This window comes from Musa acuminata, chromosome BXJ2-8, assembly GCF_036884655.1.
Source record: "Musa acuminata AAA Group cultivar baxijiao chromosome BXJ2-8, Cavendish_Baxijiao_AAA, whole genome shotgun sequence".
In the NCBI taxonomy this organism is placed as follows: domain Eukaryota; kingdom Viridiplantae; phylum Streptophyta; class Magnoliopsida; order Zingiberales; family Musaceae; genus Musa; species Musa acuminata.
In genome coordinates, this window is record NC_088345.1 from 37,259,316 (window position 1) to 37,284,991 (window position 25,676).

The window sequence follows — 25,676 nt, forward strand, 5'->3', positions numbered from 1 at the left end:
GCCCCGAGCGGCCAAAACCTCTCCCGTCGGCCTCCGAGGCGATGGTTTTGGGCCTCGGAATTTGCCGTGACCGCTACGCAGTCAGTCTCGTGGGGCTCGGAGAGAGCTTTCCGGAATGGGGCCGCAATAGCGATTCCGAGTTCGTTCGAGAAAGTCCCGATGGTTTCGGCGCGCGCTTGCCGTGTCCGGTACGCGGTCGGCCTCGTGGGCATCGGAGAGATCCGACAATGGCGATTCCGAGATCGTTCGAGAGTACAAAGGCGAGGGACGACGCACACAAAACGAGTGCGATCATACCAGCACTAAAGCACCGGATCCCATCAGAACTCCGAAGTTAAGCGTGCTTGGGCGAGAGTAGTACTAGGATGGGTGACCCCCTGGGAAGTCCTCGTGTTGCACTCCTTTTTGCGCCCCTCTTTTAAGCTTTTCAATTTTTCCAGCATTATGGCCAACAATAAATATGTCATTAACATATAGCAGGAGAATAATGAAATCATCATCTAAAAATTTCTTCATAAACATACAGTGGTTCTAGGATGGGTGACCCCCTGTTGCACTCGTTTTTGCGCCCCGAGCGGCCAAAACCTCTCCCGTCGGCCTCCGAGGCGATGGTTTTGGGCCTCGGAATTTGCCGTGACCGCTACGCAGTCAGTCTCGTGGGGCTCGGAGAGAGCTTTCCGGAATGGGGCCGCAATAGCGATTCCGAGTTCGTTCGAGAAAGTCCCGATGGTTTCGGCGCGCGCTTGCCGTGTCCGGTACGCGGTCGGCCTCGTGGGCATCGGAGAGATCCGACAATGGCGATTCCGAGATCGTTCGAGAGTACAAAGGCGAGGGACGACGCACACAAAACGAGTGCGATCATACCAGCACTAAAGCAACGGATCCCATCAGAACTCCGAAGTTAAGCGTGCTTGGGCGAGAGTAGTACTAGGATGGGTGACCCCCTGGGAAGTCCTCGTGTTGCACTCCTTTTTGCGCCCCAAAAGACTTACTTAGAACCCTCTTTTAAGCTTTTCAATTTTTCCAGCATTATGGCCAACAATAAATATGTCATTAACATATAGCAGGAGAATAATGAAATCATCATCTAAAAATTTCTTCATAAACATACAGTGGTTCTAGGATGGGTGACCCCCTGTTGCACTCGTTTTTGCGCCCCGAGCGGCCAAAACCTCTCCCGTCGGCCTCCGAGGCGATGGTTTTGGGCCTCGGAATTTGCCGTGACCGCTACGCAGTCAGTCTCGTGGGGCTCGGAGAGAGCTTTCCGGAATGGGGCCGCAATAGCGATTCCGAGTTCGTTCGAGAAAGTCCCGATGGTTTCGGCGCGCGCTTGCCGTGTCCGGTACGCGGTCGGCCTCGTGGGCATCGGAGAGATCCGACAATGGCGATTCCGAGATCGTTCGAGAGTACAAAGGCGAGGGACGACGCACACAAAACGATTGCGATCATACCAGCACTAAAGCACCGGATCCCATCAGAACTCCGAAGTTAAGCGTGCTTGGGCGAGAGTAGTACTAGGATGGGTGACCCCCTGGGAAGTCCTCGTGTTGCACTCCTTTTTGCGCCCCTCTTTTAAGCTTTTCAATTTTTCCAGCATTATGGCCAACAATAAATATGTCATTAACATATAGCAGGAGAATAATGAAATCATCATCTAAAAATTTCTTCATAAACATACAGTGGTTCTAGGATGGGTGACCCCCTGTTGCACTCGTTTTTGCGCCCCGAGCGGCCAAAACCTCTCCCGTCGGCCTCCGAGGCGATGGTTTAGGGCCTCGGAATTTGCCGTGACCGCTACGCAGTCAGTCTCGTGGGGCTCGGAGAGAGCTTTCCGGAATGGGGCCGCAATAGCGATTCCGAGTTCGTTCGAGAAAGTCCCGATGGTTTCGGCGCGCGCTTGCCGTGTCCGGTACGCGGTCGGCCTCATGGGCATCGGAGAGATCCGACAATGGCGATTCCGAGATCGTTCGAGAGTACAAAGGCGAGGGACGACGCAAACAAAACGAGTGCGATCATACCAGCACTAAAGCACCGGATCCCATCAGAACTCCGAAGTTAAGCGTGCTTGGGCGAGAGTAGTACTAGGATGGGTGACCCCCTGGGAAGTCCTCGTGTTGCACTCCTTTTTGCGCCCCAAAAGACTTACTTAGAACCCTCTTTTAAGCTTTTCAATTTTTCCAGCATTATGGCCAACAATAAATATGTCATTAACATATAGCAGGAGAATAATGAAATCATCATCTAAAAATTTCTTCATAAACATACAGTGGTTCTAGGATGGGTGACCCCCTGTTGCACTCGTTTTTGCGCCCCGAGCGGCCAAAACCTCTCCCGTCGGCCTCCGAGGCGATGGTTTTGGGCCTCGGAATTTGCCGTGACCGCTACGCAGTCAGTCTCGTGGGGCTCGGAGAGAGCTTTCCGGAATGGGGCCGCAATAGCGATTCCGAGTTCGTTCGAGAAAGTCCCGATGGTTTCGGCGCGCGCTTGCCGTGTCCGGTACGCGGTCGGCCTCGTGGGCATCGGAGAGATCCGACAATGGCGATTCCGAGATCGTTCGAGAGTACAAAGGCGAGGGACGACGCACACAAAACGAGTGCGATCATACCAGCACTAAAGCACCGGATCCCATCAGAACTCCGAAGTTAAGCGTGCTTGGGCGAGAGTAGTACTAGGATGGGTGACCCCCTGGGAAGTCCTCGTGCTGCACTCCTTTTTGCGCCCCAAAAGTCCTCGTGTTAATAAATATGTCATTAACATATAGCAGGAGAATAATGAAATCATCATCTAAAAATTTCTTCATAAACATACAGTGGTTCTAGGATGGGTGACCCCCTGTTGCACTCGTTTTTGCGCCCCGAGCGGCCAAAACCTCTCCCGTCGGCCTCCGAGGCGATGGTTTTGGGCCTCGGAATTTGCCGTGACCGCTACGCAGTCAGTCTCGTGGGGCTCGGAGAGAGCTTTCCGGAATGGGGCCGCAATAGCGATTCCGAGTTCGTTCGAGAAAGTCCCGATGGTTTCGGCGCGCGCTTGCCGTGTCCGGTACGCGGTCGGCCTCGTGGGCATCGGAGAGATCCGACAATGGCGATTCCGAGATCGTTCGAGAGTACAAAGGCGAGGGACGACGCAAACAAAACGAGTGCGATCATACCAGCACTAAAGCACCGGATCCCATCAGAACTCCGAAGTTAAGCGTGCTTGGGCGAGAGTAGTACTAGGATGGGTGACCCCCTGGGAAGTCCTCGTGTTGCACTCCTTTTTGCGCCCCAAAAGACTTACTTAGAACCCTCTTTTAAGCTTTTCAATTTTTCCAGCATTATGGCCAACAATAAATTTGTCATTAACATATAGCAGGAGAATAATGAAATCATCATCTAAAAATTTCTTCATAAACATACAGTGGTTCTAGGATGGGTGACCCCCTGTTGCACTCGTTTTTGCGCCCCGAGCGGCCAAAACCTCTCCCGTCGGCCTCCGAGGCGATGGTTTTGGGCCTCGGAATTTGCCGTGACCGCTACGCAGTCAGTCTCGTGGGGCTCGGAGAGAGCTTTCCGGAATGGGGCCGCAATAGCGATTCCGAGTTCGTTCGAGAAAGTCCCGATGGTTTCGGCGCGCGCTTGCCGTGTCCGGTACGCGGTCGGCCTCGTGGGCATCGGAGAGATCCGACAATGGCGATTCCGAGATCGTTCGAGAGTACAAAGGCGAGGGACGACGCAAACAAAACGAGTGCGATCATACCAGCACTAAAGCACCGGATCCCATCAGAACTCCGAAGTTAAGCGTGCTTGGGCGAGAGTAGTACTAGGATGGGTGACCCCCTGGGAAGTCCTCGTGTTGCACTCCTTTTTGCGCCCCAAAAGACTTACTTAGAACCCTCTTTTAAGCTTTTCAATTTTTCCAGCATTATGGCCAACAATAAATATGTCATTAACATATAGCAGGAGAATAATGAAATCATCATCTAAAAATTTCTTCATAAACATACAGTGGTTCTAGGATGGGTGACCCCCTGTTGCACTCGTTTTTGCGCCCCGAGCGGCCAAAACCTCTCCCGTCGGCCTCCGAGGCGATGGTTTTGGGCCTCGGAATTTGCCGTGACCGCTACGCAGTCAGTCTCGTGGGGCTCGGAGAGAGCTTTCCGGAATGGGGCCGCAATAGCGATTCCGAGTTCGTTCGAGAAAGTCCCGATGGTTTCGGCGCGCGCTTGCCGTGTCCGGTACGCGGTCGGCCTCGTGGGCATCGGAGAGATCCGACAATGGCGATTCCGAGATCGTTCGAGAGTACAAAGGCGAGGGACGACGCACACAAAACGAGTGCGATCATACCAGCACTAAAGCACCGGATCCCATCAGAACTCCGAAGTTAAGCGTGCTTGGGCGAGAGTAGTACTAGGATGGGTGACCCCCTGGGAAGTCCTCGTGTTGCACTCCATTTTGCGCCCCAAAAGACTTACTTAGAACCCTCTTTTAAGCTTTTCAATTTTTCCAGCATTATGGCCAACAATAAATTTGTCATTAACATATAGCAGGAGAATAATGAAATCATCATCTAAAAATTTCTTCATAAACATACAGTGGTTCTAGGATGGGTGACCCCCTGTTGCACTCGTTTTTGCGCCCCGAGCGGCCAAAACCTCTCCCGTCGGCCTCCGAGGCGATGGTTTTGGGCCTCGGAATTTGCCGTGACCGCTACGCAGTCAGTCTCGTGGGGCTCGGAGAGAGCTTTCCGGAATGGGGCCGCAATAGCGATTCCGAGTTCGTTCGAGAAAGTCCCGATGGTTTCGGCGCGCGCTTGCCGTGTCCGGTACGCGGTCGGCCTCGTGGGCATCGGAGAGATCCGACAATGGCGATTCCGAGATCGTTCGAGAGTACAAAGGCGAGGGACGACGCACACAAAACGAGTGCGATCATACCAGCACTAAAGCACCGGATCCCATCAGAACTCCGAAGTTAAGCGTGCTTGGGCGAGAGTAGTACTAGGATGGGTGACCCCCTGGGAAGTCCTCGTGTTGCACTCCTTTTTACGCCCCAAAAGACTTACTTAGAACCCTCTTTTAAGCTTTTCAATTTTTCCAGCATTATGGCCAACAATAAATTTGTCATTAACATATAGCAGGAGAATAATGAAATCATCATCTAAAAATTTCTTCATAAACATACAGTGGTTCTAGGATGGGTGACCCCCTGTTGCACTCGTTTTTGCGCCCCGAGCGGCCAAAACCTCTCCCGTCGGCCTCCGAGGCGATGGTTTTGGGCCTCGGAATTTGCCGTGACCGCTACGCAGTCAGTCTCGTGGGGCTCGGAGAGAGCTTTCCGGAATGGGGCCGCAATAGCGATTCCGAGTTCGTTCGAGAAAGTCCCGATGGTTTCGGCGCGCGCTTGCCGTGTCCGGTACGCGGTCGGCCTCGTGGGCATCGGAGAGATCCGACAATGGCGATTCCGAGATCGTTCGAGAGTACAAAGGCGAGGGACGACGCACACAAAACGAGTGCGATCATACCAGCACTAAAGCACCGGATCCCATCAGAACTCCGAAGTTAAGCGTGCTTGGGCGAGAGTAGTACTAGGATGGGTGACCCCCTGGGAAGTCCTCGTGTTGCACTCCTTTTTACGCCCCAAAAGACTTACTTAGAACCCTCTTTTAAGCTTTTCAATTTTTCCAGCATTATGGCCAACAATAAATTTGTCATTAACATATAGCAGGAGAATAATGAAATCATCATCTAAAAATTTCTTCATAAACATACAGTGGTTCTAGGATGGGTGACCCCCTGTTGCACTCGTTTTTGCGCCCCGAGCGGCCAAAACCTCTCCCGTCGGCCTCCGAGGCGATGGTTTTGGGCCTCGGAATTTGCCGTGACCGCTACGCAGTCAGTCTCGTGGGGCTCGGAGAGAGCTTTCCGGAATGGGGCCGCAATAGCGATTCCGAGTTCGTTCGAGAAAGTCCCGATGGTTTCGGCGCGCGCTTGCCGTGTCCGGTACGCGGTCGGCCTCGTGGGCATCGGAGAGATCCGACAATGGCGATTCCGAGATCGTTCGAGAGTACAAAGGCGAGGGACGACGCACACAAAACGAGTGCGATCATACCAGCACTAAAGCACCGGATCCCATCAGAACTCCGAAGTTAAGCGTGCTTGGGCGAGAGTAGTACTAGGATGGGTGACCCCCTGGGAAGTCCTCGTGTTGCACTCCTTTTTGCGCCCCTCTTTTAAGCTTTTCAATTTTTCCAGCATTATGGCCAACAATAAATATGTCATTAACATATAGCAGGAGAATAATGAAATCATCATCTAAAAATTTCTTCATAAACATACAGTGGTTCTAGGATGGGTGACCCCTGTTGCACTCGTTTTTGCGCCCCGAGCGGCCAAAACCTCTCCCGTCGGCCTCCGAGGCGATGGTTTTGGGCCTCGGAATTTGCCGTGACCGCTACGCAGTCAGTCTCGTGGGGCTCGGAGAGAGCTTTCCGGAATGGGGCCGCAATAGCGATTCCGAGTTCGTTCGAGAAAGTCCCGATGGTTTCGGCGCGCGCTTGCCGTGTCCGGTACGCGGTCGGCCTCGTGGGCATCGGAGAGATCCGACAATGGCGATTCCGAGATCGTTCGAGAGTACAAAGGCGAGGGACGACGCACACAAAACGAGTGCGATCATACCAGCACTAAAGCACCGGATCCCATCAGAACTCCGAAGTTAAGCGTGCTTGGGCGAGAGTAGTACTAGGATGGGTGACCCCCTGGGAAGTCCTCGTGTTGCACTCCTTTTTGCGCCCCTCTTTTAAGCTTTTCAATTTTTCCAGCATTATGGCCAACAATAAATATGTCATTAACATATAGCAGGAGAATAATGAAATCATCATCTAAAAATTTCTTCATAAACATACAGTGGTTCTAGGATGGGTGACCCCCTGTTGCACTCGTTTTTGCGCCCCGAGCGGCCAAAACCTCTCCCGTCGGCCTCCGAGGCGATGGTTTTGGGCCTCGGAATTTGCCGTGACCGCTACGCAGTCAGTCTCGTGGGGCTCGGAGAGAGCTTTCCGGAATGGGGCCGCAATAGCGATTCCGAGTTCGTTCGAGAAAGTCCCGATGGTTTCGGCGCGCGCTTGCCGTGTCCGGTACGCGGTCGGCCTCGTGGGCATCGGAGAGATCCGACAATGGCGATTCCGAGATCGTTCGAGAGTACAAAGGCGAGGGACGACGCACACAAAACGAGTGCGATCATACCAGCACTAAAGCAACGGATCCCATCAGAACTCCGAAGTTAAGCGTGCTTGGGCGAGAGTAGTACTAGGATGGGTGACCCCCTGGGAAGTCCTCGTGTTGCACTCCTTTTTGCGCCCCAAAAGACTTACTTAGAACCCTCTTTTAAGCTTTTCAATTTTTCCAGCATTATGGCCAACAATAAATATGTCATTAACATATAGCAGGAGAATAATGAAATCATCATCTAAAAATTTCTTCATAAACATACAGTGGTTCTAGGATGGGTGACCCCCTGTTGCACTCGTTTTTGCGCCCCGAGCGGCCAAAACCTCTCCCGTCGGCCTCCGAGGCGATGGTTTTGGGCCTCGGAATTTGCCGTGACCGCTACGCAGTCAGTCTCGTGGGGCTCGGAGAGAGCTTTCCGGAATGGGGCCGCAATAGCGATTCCGAGTTCGTTCGAGAAAGTCCCGATGGTTTCGGCGCGCGCTTGCCGTGTCCGGTACGCGGTCGGCCTCGTGGGCATCGGAGAGATCCGACAATGGCGATTCCGAGATCGTTCGAGAGTACAAAGGCGAGGGACGACGCACACAAAACGATTGCGATCATACCAGCACTAAAGCACCGGATCCCATCAGAACTCCGAAGTTAAGCGTGCTTGGGCGAGAGTAGTACTAGGATGGGTGACCCCCTGGGAAGTCCTCGTGTTGCACTCCTTTTTGCGCCCCTCTTTTAAGCTTTTCAATTTTTCCAGCATTATGGCCAACAATAAATATGTCATTAACATATAGCAGGAGAATAATGAAATCATCATCTAAAAATTTCTTCATAAACATACAGTGGTTCTAGGATGGGTGACCCCCTGTTGCACTCGTTTTTGCGCCCCGAGCGGCCAAAACCTCTCCCGTCGGCCTCCGAGGCGATGGTTTAGGGCCTCGGAATTTGCCGTGACCGCTACGCAGTCAGTCTCGTGGGGCTCGGAGAGAGCTTTCCGGAATGGGGCCGCAATAGCGATTCCGAGTTCGTTCGAGAAAGTCCCGATGGTTTCGGCGCGCGCTTGCCGTGTCCGGTACGCGGTCGGCCTCATGGGCATCGGAGAGATCCGACAATGGCGATTCCGAGATCGTTCGAGAGTACAAAGGCGAGGGACGACGCAAACAAAACGAGTGCGATCATACCAGCACTAAAGCACCGGATCCCATCAGAACTCCGAAGTTAAGCGTGCTTGGGCGAGAGTAGTACTAGGATGGGTGACCCCCTGGGAAGTCCTCGTGTTGCACTCCTTTTTGCGCCCCAAAAGACTTACTTAGAACCCTCTTTTAAGCTTTTCAATTTTTCCAGCATTATGGCCAACAATAAATATGTCATTAACATATAGCAGGAGAATAATGAAATCATCATCTAAAAATTTCTTCATAAACATACAGTGGTTCTAGGATGGGTGACCCCCTGTTGCACTCGTTTTTGCGCCCCGAGCGGCCAAAACCTCTCCCGTCGGCCTCCGAGGCGATGGTTTTGGGCCTCGGAATTTGCCGTGACCGCTACGCAGTCAGTCTCGTGGGGCTCGGAGAGAGCTTTCCGGAATGGGGCCGCAATAGCGATTCCGAGTTCGTTCGAGAAAGTCCCGATGGTTTCGGCGCGCGCTTGCCGTGTCCGGTACGCGGTCGGCCTCGTGGGCATCGGAGAGATCCGACAATGGCGATTCCGAGATCGTTCGAGAGTACAAAGGCGAGGGACGACGCACACAAAACGAGTGCGATCATACCAGCACTAAAGCACCGGATCCCATCAGAACTCCGAAGTTAAGCGTGCTTGGGCGAGAGTAGTACTAGGATGGGTGACCCCCTGGGAAGTCCTCGTGCTGCACTCCTTTTTGCGCCCCAAAAGTCCTCGTGTTAATAAATATGTCATTAACATATAGCAGGAGAATAATGAAATCATCATCTAAAAATTTCTTCATAAACATACAGTGGTTCTAGGATGGGTGACCCCCTGTTGCACTCGTTTTTGCGCCCCGAGCGGCCAAAACCTCTCCCGTCGGCCTCCGAGGCGATGGTTTTGGGCCTCGGAATTTGCCGTGACCGCTACGCAGTCAGTCTCGTGGGGCTCGGAGAGAGCTTTCCGGAATGGGGCCGCAATAGCGATTCCGAGTTCGTTCGAGAAAGTCCCGATGGTTTCGGCGCGCGCTTGCCGTGTCCGGTACGCGGTCGGCCTCGTGGGCATCGGAGAGATCCGACAATGGCGATTCCGAGATCGTTCGAGAGTACAAAGGCGAGGGACGACGCAAACAAAACGAGTGCGATCATACCAGCACTAAAGCACCGGATCCCATCAGAACTCCGAAGTTAAGCGTGCTTGGGCGAGAGTAGTACTAGGATGGGTGACCCCCTGGGAAGTCCTCGTGTTGCACTCCTTTTTGCGCCCCAAAAGAATACTTAGAACCCTCTTTTAAGCTTTTCAATTTTTCCAGCATTATGGCCAACAATAAATTTGTCATTAACATATAGCAGGAGAATAATGAAATCATCATCTAAAAATTTCTTCATAAACATACAGTGGTTCTAGGATGGGTGACCCCCTGTTGCACTCGTTTTTGCGCCCCGAGCGGCCAAAACCTCTCCCGTCGGCCTCCGAGGCGATGGTTTTGGGCCTCGGAATTTGCCGTGACCGCTACGCAGTCAGTCTCGTGGGGCTCGGAGAGAGCTTTCCGGAATGGGGCCGCAATAGCGATTCCGAGTTCGTTCGAGAAAGTCCCGATGGTTTCGGCGCGCGCTTGCCGTGTCCGGTACGCGGTCGGCCTCGTGGGCATCGGAGAGATCCGACAATGGCGATTCCGAGATCGTTCGAGAGTACAAAGGCGAGGGACGACGCAAACAAAACGAGTGCGATCATACCAGCACTAAAGCACCGGAACCCATCAGAACTCCGAAGTTAAGCGTGCTTGGGCGAGAGTAGTACTAGGATGGGTGACCCCCTGGGAAGTCCTCGTGTTGCACTCCTTTTTACGCCCCAAAAGACTTACTTAGAACCCTCTTTTAAGCTTTTCAATTTTTCCAGCATTATGGCCAACAATAAATTTGTCATTAACATATAGCAGGAGAATAATGAAATCATCATCTAAAAATTTCTTCATAAACATACAGTGGTTCTAGGATGGGTGACCCCCTGTTGCACTCGTTTTTGCGCCCCGAGCGGCCAAAACCTCTCCCGTCGGCCTCCGAGGCGATGGTTTTGGGCCTCGGAATTTGCCGTGACCGCTACGCAGTCAGTCTCGTGGGGCTCGGAGAGAGCTTTCCGGAATGGGGCCGCAATAGCGATTCCGAGTTCGTTCGAGAAAGTCCCGATGGTTTCGGCGCGCGCTTGCCGTGTCCGGTACGCGGTCGGCCTCGTGGGCATCGGAGAGATCCGACAATGGCGATTCCGAGATCGTTCGAGAGTACAAAGGCGAGGGACGACGCACACAAAATGAGTGCGATCATACCAGCACTAAAGCACCGGATCCCATCAGAACTCCGAAGTTAAGCGTGCTTGGGCGAGAGTAGTACTAGGATGGGTGACCCCCTGGGAAGTCCTCGTGTTGCACTCCTTTTTGCGCCCCAAAAGACTTACTTAGAACCCTCTTTTAAGCTTTTCAATTTTTCCAGCATTATGTGGCCAACAATAAATATGTCATTAACATATAGCAGGAGAATAATGAAATCATCATCTAAAAATTTCTTCATAAACATACAGTGGTTCTAGGATGGGTGACCCCCTGTTGCACTCGTTTTTGCGCCCCGAGCGGCCAAAACCTCTCCCGTCGGCCTCCGAGGCGATGGTTTTGGGCCTCGGAATTTGCCGTGACCGCTACGCAGTCAGTCTCGTGGGGCTCGGAGAGAGCTTTCCGGAATGGGGCCGCAATAGCGATTCCGAGTTCGTTCGAGAAAGTCCCGATGGTTTCGGCGCGCGCTTGCCGTGTCCGGTACGCGGTCGGCCTCGTGGGCATCGGAGAGATCCGACAATGGCGATTCCGAGATCGTTCGAGAGTACAAAGGCGAGGGACGACGCAAACAAAACGAGTGCGATCATACCAGCACTAAAGCACCGGATCCCATCAGAACTCCGAAGTTAAGCGTGCTTGGGCGAGAGTAGTACTAGGATGGGTGACCCCCTGGGAAGTCCTCGTGTTGCACTCCTTTTTACGCCCCAAAAGACTTACTTAGAACCCTCTTTTAAGCTTTTCAATTTTTCCAGCATTATGGCCAACAATAAATTTGTCATTAACATATAGCAGGAGAATAATGAAATCATCATCTAAAAATTTCTTCATAAACATACAGTGGTTCTAGGATGGGTGACCCCCTGTTGCACTCGTTTTTGCGCCCCGAGCGGCCAAAACCTCTCCCGTCGGCCTCCGAGGCGATGGTTTTGGGCCTCGGAATTTGCCGTGACCGCTACGCAGTCAGTCTCGTGGGGCTCGGAGAGAGCTTTCCGGAATGGGGCCGCAATAGCGATTCCGAGTTCGTTCGAGAAAGTCCCGATGGTTTCGGCGCGCGCTTGCCGTGTCCGGTACGCGGTCGGCCTCGTGGGCATCGGAGAGATCCGACAATGGCGATTCCGAGATCGTTCGAGAGTACAAAGGCGAGGGACGACGCACACAAAATGAGTGCGATCATACCAGCACTAAAGCACCGGATCCCATCAGAACTCCGAAGTTAAGCGTGCTTGGGCGAGAGTAGTACTAGGATGGGTGACCCCCTGGGAAGTCCTCGTGTTGCACTCCTTTTTGCGCCCCAAAAGACTTACTTAGAACCCTCTTTTAAGCTTTTCAATTTTTCCAGCATTATGTGGCCAACAATAAATATGTCATTAACATATAGCAGGAGAATAATGAAATCATCATCTAAAAATTTCTTCATAAACATACAGTGGTTCTAGGATGGGTGACCCCCTGTTGCACTCGTTTTTGCGCCCCGAGCGGCCAAAACCTCTCCCGTCGGCCTCCGAGGCGATGGTTTTGGGCCTCGGAATTTGCCGTGACCGCTACGCAGTCAGTCTCGTGGGGCTCGGAGAGAGCTTTCCGGAATGGGGCCGCAATAGCGATTCCGAGTTCGTTCGAGAAAGTCCCGATGGTTTCGGCGCGCGCTTGCCGTGTCCGGTACGCGGTCGGCCTCGTGGGCATCGGAGAGATCCGACAATGGCGATTCCGAGATCGTTCGAGAGTACAAAGGCGAGGGACGACGCACACAAAACGAGTGCGATCATACCAGCACTAAAGCACCGGATCCCATCAGAACTCCGAAGTTAAGCGTGCTTGGGCGAGAGTAGTACTAGGATGGGTGACCCCCTGGGAAGTCCTCGTGTTGCACTCCATTTTGCGCCCCAAAAGACTTACTTAGAACCCTCTTTTAAGCTTTTCAATTTTTCCAGCATTATGGCCAACAATAAATTTGTCATTAACATATAGCAGGAGAATAATGAAATCATCATCTAAAAATTTCTTCATAAACATACAGTGGTTCTAGGATGGGTGACCCCCTGTTGCACTCGTTTTTGCGCCCCGAGCGGCCAAAACCTCTCCCGTCGGCCTCCGAGGCGATGGTTTTGGGCCTCGGAATTTGCCGTGACCGCTACGCAGTCAGTCTCGTGGGGCTCGGAGAGAGCTTTCCGGAATGGGGCCGCAATAGCGATTCCGAGTTCGTTCGAGAAAGTCCCGATGGTTTCGGCGCGCGCTTGCCGTGTCCGGTACGCGGTCGGCCTCGTGGGCATCGGAGAGATCCGACAATGGCGATTCCGAGATCGTTCGAGAGTACAAAGGCGAGGGACGACGCACACAAAACGAGTGCGATCATACCAGCACTAAAGCACCGGATCCCATCAGAACTCCGAAGTTAAGCGTGCTTGGGCGAGAGTAGTACTAGGATGGGTGACCCCCTGGGAAGTCCTCGTGTTGCACTCCTTTTTACGCCCCAAAAGACTTACTTAGAACCCTCTTTTAAGCTTTTCAATTTTTCCAGCATTATGGCCAACAATAAATTTGTCATTAACATATAGCAGGAGAATAATGAAATCATCATCTAAAAATTTCTTCATAAACATACAGTGGTTCTAGGATGGGTGACCCCCTGTTGCACTCGTTTTTGCGCCCCGAGCGGCCAAAACCTCTCCCGTCGGCCTCCGAGGCGATGGTTTTGGGCCTCGGAATTTGCCGTGACCGCTACGCAGTCAGTCTCGTGGGGCTCGGAGAGAGCTTTCCGGAATGGGGCCGCAATAGCGATTCCGAGTTCGTTCGAGAAAGTCCCGATGGTTTCGGCGCGCGCTTGCCGTGTCCGGTACGCGGTCGGCCTCGTGGGCATCGGAGAGATCCGACAATGGCGATTCCGAGATCGTTCGAGAGTACAAAGGCGAGGGACGACGCACACAAAATGAGTGCGATCATACCAGCACTAAAGCACCGGATCCCATCAGAACTCCGAAGTTAAGCGTGCTTGGGCGAGAGTAGTACTAGGATGGGTGACCCCCTGGGAAGTCCTCGTGTTGCACTCCTTTTTGCGCCCCAAAAGACTTACTTAGAACCCTCTTTTAAGCTTTTCAATTTTTCCAGCATTATGGCCAACAATAAATATGTCATTAACATATAGCAGGAGAATAATGAAATCATCATCTAAAAATTTCTTCATAAACATACAGTGGTTCTAGGATGGGTGACCCCCTGTTGCACTCGTTTTTGCGCCCCGAGCGGCCAAAACCTCTCCCGTCGGCCTCCGAGGCGATGGTTTTGGGCCTCGGAATTTGCCGTGACCGCTACGCAGTCAGTCTCGTGGGGCTCGGAGAGAGCTTTCCGGAATGGGGCCGCAATAGCGATTCCGAGTTCGTTCGAGAAAGTCCCGATGGTTTCGGCGCGCGCTTGCCGTGTCCGGTACGCGGTCGGCCTCGTGGGCATCGGAGAGATCCGACAATGGCGATTCCGAGATCGTTCGAGAGTACAAAGGCGAGGGACGACGCACACAAAACGAGTGCGATCATACCAGCACTAAAGCACCGGATCCCATCAGAACTCCGAAGTTAAGCGTGCTTGGGCGAGAGTAGTACTAGGATGGGTGACCCCCTGGGAAGTCCTCGTGTTGCACTCCATTTTGCGCCCCAAAAGACTTACTTAGAACCCTCTTTTAAGCTTTTCAATTTTTCCAGCATTATGGCCAACAATAAATTTGTCATTAACATATAGCAGGAGAATAATGAAATCATCATCTAAAAATTTCTTCATAAACATACAGTGGTTCTAGGATGGGTGACCCCCTGTTGCACTCGTTTTTGCGCCCCGAGCGGCCAAAACCTCTCCCGTCGGCCTCCGAGGCGATGGTTTTGGGCCTCGGAATTTGCCGTGACCGCTACGCAGTCAGTCTCGTGGGGCTCGGAGAGAGCTTTCCGGAATGGGGCCGCAATAGCGATTCCGAGTTCGTTCGAGAAAGTCCCGATGGTTTCGGCGCGCGCTTGCCGTGTCCGGTACGCGGTCGGCCTCGTGGGCATCGGAGAGATCCGACAATGGCGATTCCGAGATCGTTCGAGAGTACAAAGGCGAGGGACGACGCACACAAAACGAGTGCGATCATACCAGCACTAAAGCACCGGATCCCATCAGAACTCCGAAGTTAAGCGTGCTTGGGCGAGAGTAGTACTAGGATGGGTGACCCCCTGGGAAGTCCTCGTGTTGCATTCCTTTTTGCGCCCCTCTTTTAAGCTTTTCAATTTTTCCAGCATTATGGCCAACAATAAATATGTCATTAACATATAGCAGGAGAATAATGAAATCATCATCTAAAAATTTCTTCATAAACATACAGTGGTTCTAGGATGGGTGACCCCTGTTGCACTCGTTTTTGCGCCCCGAGCGGCCAAAACCTCTCCCGTCGGCCTCCGAGGCGATGGTTTTGGGCCTCGGAATTTGCCGTGACCGCTACGCAGTCAGTCTCGTGGGGCTCGGAGAGAGCTTTCCGGAATGGGGCCGCAATAGCGATTCCGAGTTCGTTCGAGAAAGTCCCGATGGTTTCGGCGCGCGCTTGCCGTGTCCGGTACGCGGTCGGCCTCGTGGGCATCGGAGAGATCCGACAATGGCGATTCCGAGATCGTTCGAGAGTACAAAGGCGAGGGACGACGCACACAAAACGAGTGCGATCATACCAGCACTAAAGCATCGGATCCCATCAGAACTCCGAAGTTAAGCGTGCTTGGGCGAGAGTAGTACTAGGATGGGTGACCCCCTGGGAAGTCCTCGTGTTGCACTCCTTTTTGCGCCCCTCTTTTAAGCTTTTCAATTTTTCCAGCATTATGGCCAACAATAAATATGTCATTAACATATAGCAGGAGAATAATGAAATCATCATCTAAAAATTTCTTCATAAACATACAGTGGTTCTAGGATGGGTGACCCCCTGTTGCACTCGTTTTTGCGCCCCGAGCGGCCAAAACCTCTCCCGTCGGCCTCCGAGGCGATGGTTTTGGGCCTCGGAATTTGCCGTGACCGCTACGCAGTCAGTCTCGTGGGGCTCGGAGAGAGCTTTCCGGAATGGGGCCGCAATAGCGATTCCGAGTTCGTTCGAGAAAGTCCCGATGGTTTCGGCGCGCGCTTGCCGTGTCCGGTACGCGGTCGGCCTCGTGGGCATCGGAGAGATCCGACAATGGCGATTCCGAGATCGTTCGAGAGTACAAAGGCGAGGGACGACGCACACAAAACGAGTGCGATCATACCAGCACTAAAGCAACGGATCCCATCAGAACTCCGAAGTTAAGCGTGCTTGGGCGAGAGTAGTACTAGGATGGGTGACCCCCTGGGAAGTCCTCGTGTTGCACTCCTTTTTGCGCCCCAAAAGACTTACTTAGAACCCTCTTTTAAGCTTTTCAATTTTTCCAGCATTATGGCCAACAATAAATATGTCATTAACATATAGCAGGAGAATAATGAAATCATCATCTAAAAATTTCTTCATAAACATACAGTGGTTCTAGGATGGGTGACCCCCTGTTGCACTCGTTTTTGCGCCCCGAGCGGCCAAAACCTCTCCCGTCGGCCTCCGAGGCGATGGTTTTGGGCCTCGGAATTTGCCGTGACCGCTACGCAGTCAGTCTCGTGGGGCTCGGAGAGAGCTTTCCGGAATGGGGCCGCAATAGCGATTCCGAGTTCGTTCGAGAAAGTCCCGATGGTTTCGGCGCGCGCTTGCCGTGTCCGGTACGCGGTCGGCCTCGTGGGCATCGGAGAGATCCGACAATGGCGATTCCGAGATCGTTCGAGAGTACAAAGGCGAGGGACGACGCACACAAAACGATTGCGATCATACCAGCACTAAAGCACCGGATCCCATCAGAACTCCGAAGTTAAGCGTGCTTGGGCGAGAGTAGTACTAGGATGGGTGACCCCCTGGGAAGTCCTCGTGTTGCACTCCTTTTTGCGCCCCTCTTTTAAGCTTTTCAATTTTTCCAGCATTATGGCCAACAATAAATATGTCATTAACATATAGCAGGAGAATAATGAAATCATCATCTAAAAATTTCTTCATAAACATACAGTGGTTCTAGGATGGGTGACCCCCTGTTGCACTCGTTTTTGCGCCCCGAGCGGCCAAAACCTCTCCCGTCGGCCTCCGAGGCGATGGTTTAGGGCCTCGGAATTTGCCGTGACCGCTACGCAGTCAGTCTCGTGGGGCTCGGAGAGAGCTTTCCGGAATGGGGCCGCAATAGCGATTCCGAGTTCGTTCGAGAAAGTCCCGATGGTTTCGGCGCGCGCTTGCCGTGTCCGGTACGCGGTCGGCCTCGTGGGCATCGGAGAGATCCGACAATGGCGATTCCGAGATCGTTCGAGAGTACAAAGGCGAGGGACGACGCAAACAAAACGAGTGCGATCATACCAGCACTAAAGCACCGGATCCCATCAGAACTCCGAAGTTAAGCGTGCTTGGGCGAGAGTAGTACTAGGATGGGTGACCCCCTGGGAAGTCCTCGTGTTGCACTCCTTTTTGCGCCCCAAAAGACTTACTTAGAACCCTCTTTTAAGCTTTTCAATTTTTCCAGCATTATGGCCAACAATAAATATGTCATTAACATATAGCAGGAGAATAATGAAATCATCATCTAAAAATTTCTTCATAAACATACAGTGGTTCTAGGATGGGTGACCCCCTGTTGCACTCGTTTTTGCGCCCCGAGCGGCCAAAACCTCTCCCGTCGGCCTCCGAGGCGATGGTTTTGGGCCTCGGAATTTGCCGTGACCGCTACGCAGTCAGTCTCGTGGGGCTCGGAGAGAGCTTTCCGGAATGGGGCCGCAATAGCGATTCCGAGTTCGTTCGAGAAAGTCCCGATGGTTTCGGCGCGCGCTTGCCGTGTCCGGTACGCGGTCGGCCTCGTGGGCATCGGAGAGATCCGACAATGGCGATTCCGAGATCGTTCGAGAGTACAAAGGCGAGGGACGACGCACACAAAACGAGTGCGATCATACCAGCACTAAAGCACCGGATCCCATCAGAACTCCGAAGTTAAGCGTGCTTGGGCGAGAGTAGTACTAGGATGGGTGACCCCCTGGGAAGTCCTCGTGTTGCACTCCATTTTGCGCCCCTCTTTTAAGCTTTTCAATTTTTCCAGCATTATGGCCAACAATAAATATGTCATTAACATATAGCAGGAGAATAATGAAATCATCATCTAAAAATTTCTTCATAAACATACAGTGGTTCTAGGATGGGTGACCCCCTGTTGCACTCGTTTTTGCGCCCCGAGCGGCCAAAACCTCTCCCGTCGGCCTCCGAGGCGATGGTTTTGGGCCTCGGAATTTGCCGTGACCGCTACGCAGTCAGTCTCGTGGGGCTCGGAGAGAGCTTTCCGGAATGGGGCCGCAATAGCGATTCCGAGTTCGTTCGAGAAAGTCCCGATGGTTTCGGCGCGCGCTTGCCGTGTCCGGTACGCGGTCGGCCTCGTGGGCATCGGAGAGATCCGACAATGGCGATTCCGAGATCGTTCGAGAGTACAAAGGCGAGGGACGACGCACACAAAACGAGTGCGATCATACCAGCACTAAAGCAACGGATCCCATCAGAACTCCGAAGTTAAGCGTGCTTGGGCGAGAGTAGTACTAGGATGGGTGACCCCCTGGGAAGTCCTCGTGTTGCACTCCTTTTTGCGCCCCAAAAGACTTACTTAGAACCCTCTTTTAAGCTTTTCAATTTTTCCAGCATTATGGCCAACAATAAATATGTCATTAACATATAGCAGGAGAATAATGAAATCATCATCTAAAAATTTCTTCATAAACATACAGTGGTTCTAGGATGGGTGACCCCCTGTTGCACTCGTTTTTGCGCCCCGAGCGGCCAAAACCTCTCCCGTCGGCCTCCGAGGCGATGGTTTTGGGCCTCGGAATTTGCCGTGACCGCTACGCAGTCAGTCTCGTGGGGCTCGGAGAGAGCTTTCCGGAATGGGGCCGCAATAGCGATTCCGAGTTCGTTCGAGAAAGTCCCGATGGTTTCGGCGCGCGCTTGCCGTGTCCGGTACGCGGTCGGCCTCGTGGGCATCGGAGAGATCCGACAATGGCGATTCCGAGATCGTTCGAGAGTACAAAGGCGAGGGACGACGCAAACAAAACGAGTGCGATCATACCAGCACTAAAGCACCGGATCCCATCAGAACTCCGAAGTTAAGCGTGCTTGGGCGAGAGTAGTACTAGGATGGGTGACCCCCTGGGAAGTCCTCGTGTTGCACTCCTTTTTGCGCCCCAAAAGACTTACTTAGAACCCTCTTTTAAGCTTTTCAATTTTTCCAGCATTATGGCCAACAATAAATTTGTCATTAACATATAGCAGGAGAATAATGAAATCATCATCTAAAAATTTCTTCATAAACATACAGTGGTTCTAGGATGGGTGACCCCCTGTTGCACTCGTTTTTGCGCCCCGAGCGGCCAAAACCTCTCCCGTCGGCCTCCGAGGCGATGGTTTTGGGCCTCGGAATTTGCCGTGACCGCTACGCAGTCAGTCTCGTGGGGCTCGGAGAGAGCTTTCCGGAATGGGGCCGCAATAGCGATTCCGAGTTCGTTCGAGAAAGTCCCGATGGTTTCGGCGCGCGCTTGCCGTGTCCGGTACGCGGTCGGCCTCGTGGGCATCGGAGAGATCCGACAATGGCGATTCCGAGATCGTTCGAGAGTACAAAGGCGAGGGACGACGCAAACAAAACGAGTGCGATCATACCAGCACTAAAGCACCGGATCCCATCAGAACTCCGAAGTTAAGCGTGCTTGGGCGAGAGTAGTACTAGGATGGGTGACCCCCTGGGAAGTCCTCGTGTTGCACTCCTTTTTGCGCCCCAAAAGACTTACTTAGAACCCTCTTTTAAGCTTTTCAATTTTTCCAGCATTATGGCCAACAATAAATTTGTCATTAACATATAGCAGGAGAATAATGAAATCATCATCTAAAAATTTCTTCATAAACATACAGTGGTTCTAGGATGGGTGACCCCCTGTTGCACTCGTTTTTGCGCCCCGAGCGGCCAAAACCTCTCCCGTCGGCCTCCGAGGCGATGGTTTTGGGCCTCGGAATTTGCCGTGACCGCTACGCAGTCAGTCTCGTGGGGCTCGGAGAGAGCTTTCCGGAATGGGGCCGCAATAGCGATTCCGAGTTCGTTCGAGAAAGTCCCGATGGTTTCGGCGCGCGCTTGCCGTGTCCGGTACGCGGTCGGCCTCGTGGGCATCGGAGAGATCCGACAATGGCGATTCCGAGATCGTTCGAGAGTACAAAGGCGAGGGACGACGCACACAAAATGAGTGCGATCATACCAGCACTAAAGCACCGGATCCCATCAGAACTCCGAAGTTAAGCGTGCTTGGGCGAGAGTAGTACTAGGATGGGTGACCCCCTGGGAAGTCCTCGTGTTGCACTCCTTTTTGCGCCCCAAAAGACTTACTTAGAACCCTCTTTTAAGCTTTTCAATTTTTCCAGCATTATGGCCAACAATAAATATGTCATTAACATATAGCAGGAGAATAATGAAATCATCATCTAAAAATTTCTTCATAAACATACAGTGGTTCTAGGATGGGTGACCCCCTGTTGCACTCGTTTTTGCGCCCCGAGCGGCCAAAACCTCTCCCGTCGGCCTCCGAGGCGATGGTTTTGGGCCTCGGAATTTGCCGTGACCGCTACGCAGTCAGTCTCGTGGGGCTCGGAGAGAGCTTTCCGGAATGGGGCCGCAATAGCGATTCCGAGTTCGTTCGAGAAAGTCCCGATGGTTTCGGCGCGCGCTTGCCGTGTCCGGTACGCGGTCGGCCTCGTGGGCATCGGAGAGATCCGACAATGGCGATTCCGAGATCGTTCGAGAGTACAAAGGCGAGGGACGACGCACACAAAACGAGTGCGATCATACCAGCACTAAAGCACCGGATCCCATCAGAACTCCGAAGTTAAGCGTGCTTGGGCGAGAGTAGTACTAGGATGGGTGACCCCCTGGGAAGTCCTCGTGTTGCACTCCATTTTGCGCCCCAAAAGACTTACTTAGAACCCTCTTTTAAGCTTTTCAATTTTTCCAGCATTATGGCCAACAATAAATTTGTCATTAACATATAGCAGGAGAATAATGAAATCATCATCTAAAAATTTCTTCATAAACATACAGTGGTTCTAGGATGGGTGACCCCCTGTTGCACTCGTTTTTGCGCCCCGAGCGGCCAAAACCTCTCCCGTCGGCCTCCGAGGCGATGGTTTTGGGCCTCGGAATTTGCCGTGACCGCTACGCAGTCAGTCTCGTGGGGCTCGGAGAGAGCTTTCCGGAATGGGGCCGCAATAGCGATTCCGAGTTCGTTCGAGAAAGTCCCGATGGTTTCGGCGCGCGCTTGCCGTGTCCGGTACGCGGTCGGCCTCGTGGGCATCGGAGAGATCCGACAATGGCGATTCCGAGATCGTTCGAGAGTACAAAGGCGAGGGACGACGCACACAAAACGAGTGCGATCATACCAGCACTAAAGCACCGGATCCCATCAGAACTCCGAAGTTAAGCGTGCTTGGGCGAGAGTAGTACTAGGATGGGTGACCCCCTGGGAAGTCCTCGTGTTGCACTCCTTTTTGCGCCCCTCTTTTAAGCTTTTCAATTTTTCCAGCATTATGGCCAACAATAAATATGTCATTAACATATAGCAGGAGAATAATGAAATCATCATCTAAAAATTTCTTCATAAACATACAGTGGTTCTAGGATGGGTGACCCCTGTTGCACTCGTTTTTGCGCCCCGAGCGGCCAAAACCTCTCCCGTCGGCCTCCGAGGCGATGGTTTTGGGCCTCGGAATTTGCCGTGACCGCTACGCAGTCAGTCTCGTGGGGCTCGGAGAGAGCTTTCCGGAATGGGGCCGCAATAGCGATTCCGAGTTCGTTCGAGAAAGTCCCGATGGTTTCGGCGCGCGCTTGCCGTGTCCGGTACGCGGTCGGCCTCGTGGGCATCGGAGAGATCCGACAATGGCGATTCCGAGATCGTTCGAGAGTACAAAGGCGAGGGACGACGCACACAAAACGAGTGCGATCATACCAGCACTAAAGCACCGGATCCCATCAGAACTCCGAAGTTAAGCGTGCTTGGGCGAGAGTAGTACTAGGATGGGTGACCCCCTGGGAAGTCCTCGTGTTGCACTCCTTTTTGCGCCCCTCTTTTAAGCTTTTCAATTTTTCCAGCATTATGGCCAACAATAAATATGTCATTAACATATAGCAGGAGAATAATGAAATCATCATCTAAAAATTTCTTCATAAACATACAGTGGTTCTAGGATGGGTGACCCCCTGTTGCACTCGTTTTTGCGCCCCGAGCGGCCAAAACCTCTCCCGTCGGCCTCCGAGGCGATGGTTTTGGGCCTCGGAATTTGCCGTGACCGCTACGCAGTCAGTCTCGTGGGGCTCGGAGAGAGCTTTCCGGAATGGGGCCGCAATAGCGATTCCGAGTTCGTTCGAGAAAGTCCCGATGGTTTCGGCGCGCGCTTGCCGTGTCCGGTACGCGGTCGGCCTCGTGGGCATCGGAGAGATCCGACAATGGCGATTCCGAGATCGTTCGAGAGTACAAAGGCGAGGGACGACGCACACAAAACGAGTGCGATCATACCAGCACTAAAGCAACGGATCCCATCAGAACTCCGAAGTTAAGCGTGCTTGGGCGAGAGTAGTACTAGGATGGGTGACCCCCTGGGAAGTCCTCGTGTTGCACTCCTTTTTGCGCCCCAAAAGACTTACTTAGAACCCTCTTTTAAGCTTTTCAATTTTTCCAGCATTATGGCCAACAATAAATATGTCATTAACATATAGCAGGAGAATAATGAAATCATCATCTAAAAATTTCTTCATAAACATACAGTGGTTCTAGGATGGGTGACCCCCTGTTGCACTCGTTTTTGCGCCCCGAGCGGCCAAAACCTCTCCCGTCGGCCTCCGAGGCGATGGTTTTGGGCCTCGGAATTTGCCGTGACCGCTACGCAGTCAGTCTCGTGGGGCTCGGAGAGAGCTTTCCGGAATGGGGCCGCAATAGCGATTCCGAGTTCGTTCGAGAAAGTCCCGATGGTTTCGGCGCGCGCTTGCCGTGTCCGGTACGCGGTCGGCCTCGTGGGCATCGGAGAGATCCGACAATGGCGATTCCGAGATCGTTCGAGAGTACAAAGGCGAGGGACGACGCACACAAAACGATTGCGATCATACCAGCACTAAAGCACCGGATCCCATCAGAACTCCGAAGTTAAGCGTGCTTGGGCGAGAGTAGTACTAGGATGGGTGACCCCCTGGGAAGTCCTCGTGTTGCACTCCTTTTTGCGCCCCTCTTTTAAGCTTTTCAATTTTTCCAGCATTATGGCCAACAATAAATATGTCATTAACATATAGCAGGAGAATAATGAAATCATCATCTAAAAATTTCTTCATAAACATACAGTGGTTCTAGGATGGGTGACCCCCTGTTGCACTCGTTTTTGCGCCCCGAGCGGCCAAAACCTCTCCCGTCGGCCTCCGAGGCGATGGTTTAGGGCCTCGGAATTTGCCGTGACCGCTACGCAGTCAGTCTCGTGGGGCTCGGAGAGAGCTTTCCGGAATGGGGCCGCAATAGCGATTCCGAGTTCGTTCGAGAAAGTCCCGATGGTTTCGGCGCGCGCTTGCCGTGTCCGGTACGCGGTCGGCCTCGTGGGCATCGGAGAGATCCGACAATGGCGATTCCGAGATCGTTCGAGAGTACAAAGGCGAGGGACGACGCAAACAAAACGAGTGCGATCATACCAGCACTAAAGCACCGGATCCCATCAGAACTCCGAAGTTAAGCTTGCTTGGGCGAGAGTAGTACTAGGATGGGTGACCCCCTGGGAAGTCCTCGTGTTGCACTCCTTTTTGCGCCCCAAAAGACTTACTTAGAACCCTCTTTTAAGCTTTTCAATTTTTCCAGCATTATGGCCAACAATAAATATGTCATTAACATATAGCAGGAGAATAATGAAATCATCATCTAAAAATTTCTTCATAAACATACAGTGGTTCTAGGATGGGTGACCCCCTGTTGCACTCGTTTTTGCGCCCCGAGCGGCCAAAACCTCTCCCGTCGGCCTCCGAGGCGATGGTTTTGGGCCTCGGAATTTGCCGTGACCGCTACGCAGTCAGTCTCGTGGGGCTCGGAGAGAGCTTTCCGGAATGGGGCCGCAATAGCGATTCCGAGTTCGTTCGAGAAAGTCCCGATGGTTTCGGCGCGCGCTTGCCGTGTCCGGTACGCGGTCGGCCTCGTGGGCATCGGAGAGATCCGACAATGGCGATTCCGAGATCGTTCGAGAGTACAAAGGCGAGGGACGACGCACACAAAACGAGTGCGATCATACCAGCACTAAAGCACCGGATCCCATCAGAACTCCGAAGTTAAGCGTGCTTGGGCGAGAGTAGTACTAGGATGGGTGACCCCCTGGGAAGTCCTCGTGTTGCACTCCATTTTGCGCCCCTCTTTTAAGCTTTTCAATTTTTCCAGCATTATGGCCAACAATAAATATGTCATTAACATATAGCAGGAGAATAATGAAATCATCATCTAAAAATTTCTTCATAAACATACAGTGGTTCTAGGATGGGTGACCCCCTGTTGCACTCGTTTTTGCGCCCCGAGCGGCCAAAACCTCTCCCGTCGGCCTCCGAGGCGATGGTTTTGGGCCTCGGAATTTGCCGTGACCGCTACGCAGTCAGTCTCGTGGGGCTCGGAGAGAGCTTTCCGGAATGGGGCCGCAATAGCGATTCCGAGTTCGTTCGAGAAAGTCCCGATGGTTTCGGCGCGCGCTTGCCGTGTCCGGTACGCGGTCGGCCTCGTGGGCATCGGAGAGATCCGACAATGGCGATTCCGAGATCGTTCGAGAGTACAAAGGCGAGGGACGACGCACACAAAACGAGTGCGATCATACCAGCACTAAAGCAACGGATCCCATCAGAACTCCGAAGTTAAGCGTGCTTGGGCGAGAGTAGTACTAGGATGGGTGACCCCCTGGGAAGTCCTCGTGTTGCACTCCTTTTTGCGCCCCAAAAGACTTACTTAGAACCCTCTTTTAAGCTTTTCAATTTTTCCAGCATTATGGCCAACAATAAATATGTCATTAACATATAGCAGGAGAATAATGAAATCATCATCTAAAAATTTCTTCATAAACATACAGTGGTTCTAGGATGGGTGACCCCCTGTTGCACTCGTTTTTGCGCCCCGAGCGGCCAAAACCTCTCCCGTCGGCCTCCGAGGCGATGGTTTTGGGCCTCGGAATTTGCCGTGACCGCTACGCAGTCAGTCTCGTGGGGCTCGGAGAGAGCTTTCCGGAATGGGGCCGCAATAGCGATTCCGAGTTCGTTCGAGAAAGTCCCGATGGTTTCGGCGCGCGCTTGCCGTGTCCGGTACGCGGTCGGCCTCGTGGGCATCGGAGAGATCCGACAATGGCGATTCCGAGATCGTTCGAGAGTACAAAGGCGAGGGACGACGCAAACAAAACGAGTGCGATCATACCAGCACTAAAGCACCGGATCCCATCAGAACTCCGAAGTTAAGCGTGCTTGGGCGAGAGTAGTACTAGGATGGGTGACCCCCTGGGAAGTCCTCGTGTTGCACTCCTTTTTGCGCCCCAAAAGACTTACTTAGAACCCTCTTTTAAGCTTTTCAATTTTTCCAGCATTATGGCCAACAATAAATTTGTCATTAACATATAGCAGGAGAATAATGAAATCATCATCTAAAAATTTCTTCATAAACATACAGTGGTTCTAGGATGGGTGACCCCCTGTTGCACTCGTTTTTGCGCCCCGAGCGGCCAAAACCTCTCCCGTCGGCCTCCGAGGCGATGGTTTTGGGCCTCGGAATTTGCCGTGACCGCTACGCAGTCAGTCTCGTGGGGCTCGGAGAGAGCTTTCCGGAATGGGGCCGCAATAGCGATTCCGAGTTCGTTCGAGAAAGTCCCGATGGTTTCGGCGCGCGCTTGCCGTGTCCGGTACGCGG

At 52.7% G+C, this 25,676-nt stretch overlaps 44 non-coding genes across 44 annotated transcripts; all 44 read left to right on the top strand.

Annotated features, from left to right (window-relative positions):
• Positions 1-283: 283 nt before the first annotated feature.
• Positions 284-402, top strand: LOC135621724 (5S ribosomal RNA). The gene has a single exon (XR_010490886.1). It is a non-coding gene; the product is annotated as a 5S ribosomal RNA (ribosomal RNA).
• A 448-nt stretch (positions 403-850) lies between these two features.
• Positions 851-969, top strand: LOC135620485 (5S ribosomal RNA). The gene has a single exon (XR_010489728.1). It is a non-coding gene; the product is annotated as a 5S ribosomal RNA (ribosomal RNA).
• Positions 970-1,437: 468 nt separating this feature from the next.
• On the top strand, positions 1,438-1,556 carry LOC135621643 (5S ribosomal RNA). Its single transcript, XR_010490806.1, has one exon. It is a non-coding gene; the product is annotated as a 5S ribosomal RNA (ribosomal RNA).
• A 448-nt stretch (positions 1,557-2,004) lies between these two features.
• LOC135621737 (5S ribosomal RNA) lies at positions 2,005-2,123 on the top strand. Its single transcript, XR_010490898.1, has one exon. It is a non-coding gene; the product is annotated as a 5S ribosomal RNA (ribosomal RNA).
• A 468-nt stretch (positions 2,124-2,591) lies between these two features.
• On the top strand, positions 2,592-2,710 carry LOC135621662 (5S ribosomal RNA). The gene has a single exon (XR_010490825.1). It is a non-coding gene; the product is annotated as a 5S ribosomal RNA (ribosomal RNA).
• Positions 2,711-3,134: 424 nt separating this feature from the next.
• LOC135621748 (5S ribosomal RNA) lies at positions 3,135-3,253 on the top strand. The gene has a single exon (XR_010490909.1). It is a non-coding gene; the product is annotated as a 5S ribosomal RNA (ribosomal RNA).
• A 468-nt stretch (positions 3,254-3,721) lies between these two features.
• Positions 3,722-3,840, top strand: LOC135621760 (5S ribosomal RNA). Its single transcript, XR_010490920.1, has one exon. It is a non-coding gene; the product is annotated as a 5S ribosomal RNA (ribosomal RNA).
• Positions 3,841-4,308: 468 nt separating this feature from the next.
• On the top strand, positions 4,309-4,427 carry LOC135621772 (5S ribosomal RNA). Its single transcript, XR_010490931.1, has one exon. It is a non-coding gene; the product is annotated as a 5S ribosomal RNA (ribosomal RNA).
• A 468-nt stretch (positions 4,428-4,895) lies between these two features.
• Positions 4,896-5,014, top strand: LOC135621784 (5S ribosomal RNA). The gene has a single exon (XR_010490942.1). It is a non-coding gene; the product is annotated as a 5S ribosomal RNA (ribosomal RNA).
• A 468-nt stretch (positions 5,015-5,482) lies between these two features.
• On the top strand, positions 5,483-5,601 carry LOC135620465 (5S ribosomal RNA). The gene has a single exon (XR_010489706.1). It is a non-coding gene; the product is annotated as a 5S ribosomal RNA (ribosomal RNA).
• A 468-nt stretch (positions 5,602-6,069) lies between these two features.
• On the top strand, positions 6,070-6,188 carry LOC135620476 (5S ribosomal RNA). Its single transcript, XR_010489719.1, has one exon. It is a non-coding gene; the product is annotated as a 5S ribosomal RNA (ribosomal RNA).
• Positions 6,189-6,635: 447 nt separating this feature from the next.
• LOC135620487 (5S ribosomal RNA) lies at positions 6,636-6,754 on the top strand. Its single transcript, XR_010489730.1, has one exon. It is a non-coding gene; the product is annotated as a 5S ribosomal RNA (ribosomal RNA).
• A 448-nt stretch (positions 6,755-7,202) lies between these two features.
• LOC135620486 (5S ribosomal RNA) lies at positions 7,203-7,321 on the top strand. Its single transcript, XR_010489729.1, has one exon. It is a non-coding gene; the product is annotated as a 5S ribosomal RNA (ribosomal RNA).
• Positions 7,322-7,789: 468 nt separating this feature from the next.
• Positions 7,790-7,908, top strand: LOC135621644 (5S ribosomal RNA). Its single transcript, XR_010490807.1, has one exon. It is a non-coding gene; the product is annotated as a 5S ribosomal RNA (ribosomal RNA).
• Positions 7,909-8,356: 448 nt separating this feature from the next.
• On the top strand, positions 8,357-8,475 carry LOC135620498 (5S ribosomal RNA). Its single transcript, XR_010489741.1, has one exon. It is a non-coding gene; the product is annotated as a 5S ribosomal RNA (ribosomal RNA).
• Positions 8,476-8,943: 468 nt separating this feature from the next.
• On the top strand, positions 8,944-9,062 carry LOC135621663 (5S ribosomal RNA). The gene has a single exon (XR_010490826.1). It is a non-coding gene; the product is annotated as a 5S ribosomal RNA (ribosomal RNA).
• Positions 9,063-9,486: 424 nt separating this feature from the next.
• On the top strand, positions 9,487-9,605 carry LOC135620509 (5S ribosomal RNA). Its single transcript, XR_010489752.1, has one exon. It is a non-coding gene; the product is annotated as a 5S ribosomal RNA (ribosomal RNA).
• A 467-nt stretch (positions 9,606-10,072) lies between these two features.
• Positions 10,073-10,191, top strand: LOC135621705 (5S ribosomal RNA). Its single transcript, XR_010490867.1, has one exon. It is a non-coding gene; the product is annotated as a 5S ribosomal RNA (ribosomal RNA).
• Positions 10,192-10,659: 468 nt separating this feature from the next.
• Positions 10,660-10,778, top strand: LOC135620521 (5S ribosomal RNA). Its single transcript, XR_010489764.1, has one exon. It is a non-coding gene; the product is annotated as a 5S ribosomal RNA (ribosomal RNA).
• A 470-nt stretch (positions 10,779-11,248) lies between these two features.
• LOC135620532 (5S ribosomal RNA) lies at positions 11,249-11,367 on the top strand. The gene has a single exon (XR_010489775.1). It is a non-coding gene; the product is annotated as a 5S ribosomal RNA (ribosomal RNA).
• A 468-nt stretch (positions 11,368-11,835) lies between these two features.
• Positions 11,836-11,954, top strand: LOC135620543 (5S ribosomal RNA). Its single transcript, XR_010489786.1, has one exon. It is a non-coding gene; the product is annotated as a 5S ribosomal RNA (ribosomal RNA).
• A 470-nt stretch (positions 11,955-12,424) lies between these two features.
• LOC135620555 (5S ribosomal RNA) lies at positions 12,425-12,543 on the top strand. The gene has a single exon (XR_010489797.1). It is a non-coding gene; the product is annotated as a 5S ribosomal RNA (ribosomal RNA).
• Positions 12,544-13,011: 468 nt separating this feature from the next.
• Positions 13,012-13,130, top strand: LOC135620566 (5S ribosomal RNA). The gene has a single exon (XR_010489810.1). It is a non-coding gene; the product is annotated as a 5S ribosomal RNA (ribosomal RNA).
• A 468-nt stretch (positions 13,131-13,598) lies between these two features.
• On the top strand, positions 13,599-13,717 carry LOC135620578 (5S ribosomal RNA). The gene has a single exon (XR_010489821.1). It is a non-coding gene; the product is annotated as a 5S ribosomal RNA (ribosomal RNA).
• A 468-nt stretch (positions 13,718-14,185) lies between these two features.
• On the top strand, positions 14,186-14,304 carry LOC135620590 (5S ribosomal RNA). The gene has a single exon (XR_010489832.1). It is a non-coding gene; the product is annotated as a 5S ribosomal RNA (ribosomal RNA).
• A 468-nt stretch (positions 14,305-14,772) lies between these two features.
• Positions 14,773-14,891, top strand: LOC135621580 (5S ribosomal RNA). The gene has a single exon (XR_010490743.1). It is a non-coding gene; the product is annotated as a 5S ribosomal RNA (ribosomal RNA).
• Positions 14,892-15,338: 447 nt separating this feature from the next.
• LOC135621719 (5S ribosomal RNA) lies at positions 15,339-15,457 on the top strand. The gene has a single exon (XR_010490881.1). It is a non-coding gene; the product is annotated as a 5S ribosomal RNA (ribosomal RNA).
• A 448-nt stretch (positions 15,458-15,905) lies between these two features.
• On the top strand, positions 15,906-16,024 carry LOC135620488 (5S ribosomal RNA). Its single transcript, XR_010489731.1, has one exon. It is a non-coding gene; the product is annotated as a 5S ribosomal RNA (ribosomal RNA).
• Positions 16,025-16,492: 468 nt separating this feature from the next.
• Positions 16,493-16,611, top strand: LOC135621645 (5S ribosomal RNA). The gene has a single exon (XR_010490808.1). It is a non-coding gene; the product is annotated as a 5S ribosomal RNA (ribosomal RNA).
• Positions 16,612-17,059: 448 nt separating this feature from the next.
• On the top strand, positions 17,060-17,178 carry LOC135620601 (5S ribosomal RNA). The gene has a single exon (XR_010489843.1). It is a non-coding gene; the product is annotated as a 5S ribosomal RNA (ribosomal RNA).
• Positions 17,179-17,646: 468 nt separating this feature from the next.
• LOC135620613 (5S ribosomal RNA) lies at positions 17,647-17,765 on the top strand. The gene has a single exon (XR_010489854.1). It is a non-coding gene; the product is annotated as a 5S ribosomal RNA (ribosomal RNA).
• Positions 17,766-18,213: 448 nt separating this feature from the next.
• LOC135620489 (5S ribosomal RNA) lies at positions 18,214-18,332 on the top strand. Its single transcript, XR_010489732.1, has one exon. It is a non-coding gene; the product is annotated as a 5S ribosomal RNA (ribosomal RNA).
• A 468-nt stretch (positions 18,333-18,800) lies between these two features.
• On the top strand, positions 18,801-18,919 carry LOC135620625 (5S ribosomal RNA). The gene has a single exon (XR_010489865.1). It is a non-coding gene; the product is annotated as a 5S ribosomal RNA (ribosomal RNA).
• A 468-nt stretch (positions 18,920-19,387) lies between these two features.
• On the top strand, positions 19,388-19,506 carry LOC135620638 (5S ribosomal RNA). The gene has a single exon (XR_010489877.1). It is a non-coding gene; the product is annotated as a 5S ribosomal RNA (ribosomal RNA).
• Positions 19,507-19,974: 468 nt separating this feature from the next.
• On the top strand, positions 19,975-20,093 carry LOC135620649 (5S ribosomal RNA). Its single transcript, XR_010489888.1, has one exon. It is a non-coding gene; the product is annotated as a 5S ribosomal RNA (ribosomal RNA).
• A 468-nt stretch (positions 20,094-20,561) lies between these two features.
• Positions 20,562-20,680, top strand: LOC135620660 (5S ribosomal RNA). The gene has a single exon (XR_010489899.1). It is a non-coding gene; the product is annotated as a 5S ribosomal RNA (ribosomal RNA).
• A 468-nt stretch (positions 20,681-21,148) lies between these two features.
• LOC135620671 (5S ribosomal RNA) lies at positions 21,149-21,267 on the top strand. The gene has a single exon (XR_010489910.1). It is a non-coding gene; the product is annotated as a 5S ribosomal RNA (ribosomal RNA).
• Positions 21,268-21,714: 447 nt separating this feature from the next.
• LOC135620682 (5S ribosomal RNA) lies at positions 21,715-21,833 on the top strand. The gene has a single exon (XR_010489921.1). It is a non-coding gene; the product is annotated as a 5S ribosomal RNA (ribosomal RNA).
• Positions 21,834-22,281: 448 nt separating this feature from the next.
• On the top strand, positions 22,282-22,400 carry LOC135620490 (5S ribosomal RNA). Its single transcript, XR_010489733.1, has one exon. It is a non-coding gene; the product is annotated as a 5S ribosomal RNA (ribosomal RNA).
• Positions 22,401-22,868: 468 nt separating this feature from the next.
• Positions 22,869-22,987, top strand: LOC135621647 (5S ribosomal RNA). Its single transcript, XR_010490810.1, has one exon. It is a non-coding gene; the product is annotated as a 5S ribosomal RNA (ribosomal RNA).
• A 448-nt stretch (positions 22,988-23,435) lies between these two features.
• Positions 23,436-23,554, top strand: LOC135620500 (5S ribosomal RNA). The gene has a single exon (XR_010489743.1). It is a non-coding gene; the product is annotated as a 5S ribosomal RNA (ribosomal RNA).
• Positions 23,555-24,022: 468 nt separating this feature from the next.
• Positions 24,023-24,141, top strand: LOC135620694 (5S ribosomal RNA). Its single transcript, XR_010489932.1, has one exon. It is a non-coding gene; the product is annotated as a 5S ribosomal RNA (ribosomal RNA).
• A 448-nt stretch (positions 24,142-24,589) lies between these two features.
• Positions 24,590-24,708, top strand: LOC135620491 (5S ribosomal RNA). The gene has a single exon (XR_010489734.1). It is a non-coding gene; the product is annotated as a 5S ribosomal RNA (ribosomal RNA).
• A 468-nt stretch (positions 24,709-25,176) lies between these two features.
• Positions 25,177-25,295, top strand: LOC135620705 (5S ribosomal RNA). Its single transcript, XR_010489943.1, has one exon. It is a non-coding gene; the product is annotated as a 5S ribosomal RNA (ribosomal RNA).
• Positions 25,296-25,676: the final 381 nt, after the last annotated feature.